This window comes from Eutrema salsugineum, unplaced genomic scaffold (genome assembly GCF_000478725.1).
Source record: "Eutrema salsugineum unplaced genomic scaffold, Eutsalg1_0 scaffold_21, whole genome shotgun sequence".
NCBI lineage: Eukaryota > Viridiplantae > Streptophyta > Magnoliopsida > Brassicales > Brassicaceae > Eutrema > Eutrema salsugineum.
In genome coordinates this window covers 1,843,876-1,849,390 of record NW_006256821.1, presented here as the reverse complement: position 1 = coordinate 1,849,390, position 5,515 = coordinate 1,843,876, and the positions used below count along the sequence as shown (strand labels likewise).

Genomic DNA, 5,515 nt, shown 5'->3' with positions numbered 1-5,515 from the left:
CCCGGTAAGTTCTCTTTGGCTTACCAAATTCGATTATCTTTGCATTTTTTTCCTTATCCAATCTCGACTTTTTTCACACAGAGGATATTGTGATTTAAGTCTAGGGGAGGATTTCATCCATTTCTAACCAATTTTCTTTCATGAGTCTTGCATTATCTACAACTTTTGCATTTTCTTTAAAGTTTTTCAAAAACGATTTTCAAAACAAAATGCGTTTTAAAGAGAATGGTGAACATGAATCAATGATAGTTGACTGTGTGCTTTTAGACTGTTCCTAGTGACATATTCATTCATGATTTAGGACTAGACAAGGCGGTAGCTAAGCACATTTGAAACAAAGTACCCGAGAGGAATTTGAATGAATTCCATTTAGATGAAGGAATACACTAGCTCTGTTTTATTTGGACTTAACTTGGACTTAACACTCTCATTATAGCATTAGACCAGGGAAACAAATCATACATTCATGACTCCTTTACCGTTTTACCACTCTCTTTGATCCTGAATGGCTAGTTCATCTTTAGCTAGTTCCCCACCTTAACCAAACCTCTTTCAAACCACATGCACTCTTGTTTTCTATTGTCTTATATGCTGATATGTGCAAAAACATTGGAGAGAGAGAGGAACGACGCAGTTTTCAGTCACCAAAGACAGAGACCTGCGATTTTGCCGGAAAACTTCCCAGAAGGATTCAACACATGAGGAAGCTCGGTTTGCCTTGAAAAAATCTCAAATATTGGTACAATTTCGTCCTCTAGTCTCTCTCTCTTTAAAAGGAATTTCCCCTTTCTAAAAAATTTTTTAAAAAAATCCGAAAATAGGAAAGGAAAGGAAATAAAAGCCTTAGAGAGTCTAGAGAGGTCGAATTTTAACTTCAAAGAAAACTAGAGTTCGATTTTATGGAGTTTTGGAGATCATTTTTCTGATTCCCGGAAAGAATTTAAGTCTGGAGGAATAGCTATTCACAACAAAGGAGGACGGATTATGCAACAACATTGGACAAGAAGAAGTGACTGAAATTGCGGTCATCAACAGGTCCTTATCTCTCTTGCGGTTTTGCATATTATCTTGCATCCTCCAGATTCATCAGGTAACTCGAAACACTTTAACTCCACCACTTAAACAGTCCTTTAAAGCCAAATGCCGTCTACCTTGGATGATGTCTTTGATCAGAACTCACCTTCGCACTTAATGAATGTAGTGAGCTAGTTGACTGAAATCAAGATTTAGATTGTTTAAGTTTTTCATGACGGAAGAAGTGGACTAGTATCTTTTGTGTCTTGGTGAGAATTTTCTATACTAAGTTGTGATAGATGCACGATCTATAGTTTAGGAGTTCATATCTCTGAGATTTGTGCATTTCCTATTTTTGTTATCACTTAACCAGTTTAGACTTTTGCTTTGTTTGGGGACAAACAAAGGTTTAAGTCTAGGGGAGTTGATAACACCGTATTTTAACCACTTTTGTGGATCGTTTTGAAATACTTTTTCTATGTTTTTTATTGCTTTCAAGTATTTTTATTATGTTTTTCTAGTATTTGTAGTTCCAAGACTCTTTTCAGGAAACTTAGGGAAAAGCTTAGCAAAATGGATAGAAGAAAAGATTTTCAGCTCCGAGTCAAACTGTAAGAAGTTCACCTCCGATTGAAGGCTTTCTCACCGTCAGATCCAGCTCAAATTTGAAGACCTCAAAGATGGAACTATCAGCTTTCCAGCAAACTTTACAGCTTGGCAATCCAACGGTTCTTACAAAAGTTACGCGAAGAGCAAGATGTCCCGTAAACCAGCCGGCAAGCATTTCTGATGGGCTTGCGGGCCTAGGGTTTTTTTTTAACAAGCCCGTTGGTCCTCCTTAAGTTTTAAATTTATAAAACCCTAGTGTCTTCAAGTGCACAGATGTACATTGTAGGACTTAGGGTGTCGATCCACAGGGAGGATGTCTAATCTGTGAGAAACAACAAACTGGGAAGTAAGCAAACTCATAAACCAATAAAAGTTTGGGGTTTTTGGTTAAGATCCTAAACTAAACCTAATCTAGTATTCAAAAGAAATGCAATGCAGGATGAACTGTAAAAAGAACATCTAAAGCATAACAATTTGTTCTAAAGACTTTTTAACTCATAGGTGGCGATTTAGACTTCTCCGGTTTACTTTAATCGATGTATGGTGGCATTTCCAATTAGCTTCCGGGCGATTTATCTTCATCTGTTTTTGGGAATCTGCATTGAACTAGAATAGACACATGTATGATTAACCAACTCTCGTCATCTTTATCAACTAATCACTTAGATCTGACAATTAACTCTCGCTCTCATGACAGAAATAAGATCATGCATTAGACATTGAATTTGTCTGCTCACATCTTCTCTATAGGTAGCTCTCGACTCCTATAGCGACTATGTTGTTCTGAAGCTATGTACAGATGATCTGATACAACACTCTCGTCGTTCTGATCGATCATAGGCTCAGAGAACAGGTCATGAATCTACTCATGCTTTACGAATAACTTATAAGAGATGAGATCCAGAATATGGCTAAGAAAAATAGAAATCCTAATCGATATATATGCTTGTCGATATCTTCAAACAACTTGACTCTCTGAGACTAATCTACATGATGCAATGAATGATGAAAGACATAGAAGAATGCAAAAGAATGACACAGAATAGTTAATAAGATAAAAAGGAGGAAGAACAAATGATCTGGGGAAGAATCCCCATCTCCATCGCCTAACCCTAGAAAAACAAAGTTTGGTGGCTCAAAATCTCATTACAGGAGCACACACCCGTTTAGGGCTCCTAAACAATGTATTTATAGGTCCTAAGGTCTTCCAAGTCTCATTTAGGGCTTCTTTGAAGAGAAATGGCAAAGTAGGCTTTGATGTTGGGCCTTGCGGCTCGTCCTAAGGTCCACCGGGGGTGAGAGTCTTCCAGGGCAGGTAAAACATGCTTTTGCCGTGGGTGAGAGTCTTCCGGGACTGGTGAACTTGGTTATCTTGTTCTTCATGTATCTTTTGATTGCACCGTTGGATCTTTGTGTAAAGTGCTATGGAAAGCTGGTTGTCTCCTCTTGATTGTCTCCAAATTTGAGCTGGATCGGACGGTGAGAAAGTCTTCATTTGAGGCTGAACTTCTGATGGTCTGACTCTGAGCTAAAAATGTGGATTTCCTCCATTTTGCCATCATATTCTCTAAGTTTCCTGAAAAGAGCCTTGAAACTACAAATACATGGAAATCATAATAAAAGTTTCTAAAACAAAGTAAAACCTTTGAAAAAACATTTGAAATCAATGGTGAAAAGTGGTCAAAATTAGGTGTTATCAACTCCCCCAGACTTAAGACTTTGTTTGTCCTAAAAAAAACAAGATCTAATCTGGAAAATATCATTCAACAAAAATGAGAGGGAACTCAAAAATATCAGCAACCATACTTCTAGACCTTAATTGTGGACAATGCATCGATCAGATCATGTCTAGAAAATTCTCACCAAAATACAAACATAACTAGTCCGTTAATCCGTCATGCAAAATCCACACACTTAGAACTAACTTCCAGTCAACTAGCTCTTAACATTCATTAAAGGTTTCAGTGGTTCTCATCAAAAGGATATTAAACAAGGCATTCAAGGTTAGGTATCAAAAAGGCTTTTTAATGGTAAGGCTGATGTGTTTAGGGTTACCTTTTCCTGGAGAGACAGGACATTATGCAAAACAGCAAGAGAGGATGGAACTGTAGATGCCCCCACAGTTTCAGTCACATTCTTCTTGCTTCAAGATTTCTGATCTCCTTTCTTCAGGTTCTCCTTATATTTTCCCCAGACTTAGATTTTTGTCCAGGTTTTGAATCCATAACTCCTTAAGTGAATACATATTGCCTTGACTCCAGTGATTTTCTTGGCTCAACTGATTTTTGTCCAGATTTTTTTTTTCGTAGAAAGGGGAAACTACCTTTTAACTTGGAGTCTTAGGGAGCACGAAATTTTCCTTTAAGATTGAGCTTTTCTGAGGCATCATACGATTTCTGGCACACTCCCTTCTGGTCTCTTTCAGTCTTTCTCTTGAGTGACTGAAAACTATGTTGTTCCTCCCTCTCCGGAGTTTTTACACATATCTGTCAATATAAGCCTAAAAGAGAATGCATGAGGTTTGAACATGAAGGTTTGGGCTAAGGGTGTGGCACCAGCTAAAGATGAACTGGCCATCTAGGACAACAAAGAGTGGTAACAATAAGGAAAAGATGTCTTAGATGTATATCATGATGCCTTTTTTTAAAACCATTGATGAGAAAATTAGATGTCAAGATTAAGTCCAAGTAAAATGAGCTAGTATATCCTGTCAGAAAATATCTTCATGAATAGAAGTCCTCTGGTGGGATTTAGTAGTGTAAGTACTCTAGCTACCGCCTAATCTAGTACTAAACCTTGAAAGAGCTTTTATGAGTGATTGGTGTAGAAGCAAACAGGTTGGTTATCATCATCGATTTTGTCATTACTCCCTCAAAATGTTTTTGACCTTTGAAAACACTTTTTGAAACTCAAAAGACTTTGAAAAGGTTTTAATAGAAATCGAAAAAATTGAAAAATTTTAAAGAAAATGCAGAATGCAAAGGCTCATGCAAGAAAAAGTGGTTAGAAAGGGATGAAATCCTCCCCCAGACTTAAATCACACTGCCCCCAGTGTGAAATAAATCAGGCAAGGATGAGAAATAGAGTATGTAAAGATTAAAAAGATTAAGGAAAAGAAAACTTACCTGGTGGTGGTGATGCGGTTGTGGTGGTGTTGCTTGATCAAACTTGGAAGCTAGGGATCCAAAACTGATTCGAACAAGGTGGTGGTGGTGGTGAAAGTGGCCAAAGATGAAATGGAGGTGGCCAAGGGTGGATGGAAGTGGCCAAGGTGGGTTTGAGGTGGCCAAGGTGGCCGGCTGTGCTAGCCGCGGGTCGGAGCTTCGCGGCCACGGTGGGACACGTGCTGGCCGCGGGCCAGATCTTCTTGGCCGCGTAAAACACCTGCTGGCCGCGGCCGAACCTCCTTTGGCCGCGGTCAGCTCCTTTTCTTCTCTTTTTTTTTTTTATAGCATACTAAGGCCTGTCTAAAATAAGAAAAACAAAACTTTAATAGAAAAAGAAAGGTTAAACAAAAACAAATAAATACCTAAAATGGGTTGCCTCCCATCAAGCGCTTTGGTTTATAGTCCTTAGCTAGACTTTGCAAAGAAAAAGACTTAGTTCAAATAGGATCTTGTCCTAAGACAAGTCATTTTCGGAATCCTCCTATTATGTCTTTTAGGTTCTTCATCACTCCAGAGTTCTTCTGGTTGAGAAGTCTCCATTGCTTACTGTGTCGAAAGAGTGTTGTAACTCTTGAGTTACCCCTCAGTAGAAGATACACATCAGGTATTCGTCGGTATATCCGTGGTGTGGACAATCTCTTTGGTATTCTCTAAATCTCTCCCAAGAATCTAAAAGATCTTCATCTACTTTTTGTTTAAAAGTTCTTATCTTGTTCCTTAAGAGA

At 38.3% G+C, this 5,515-nt stretch overlaps 1 non-coding gene across 1 annotated transcript; it reads left to right on the top strand.

Annotated features, from left to right (window-relative positions):
* Positions 1–5,407: 5,407 nt before the first annotated feature.
* Positions 5,408–5,515, top strand: LOC112086344. The gene has a single exon (XR_002899464.1). It is a non-coding gene; the product is annotated as a small nucleolar RNA R71 (small nucleolar RNA).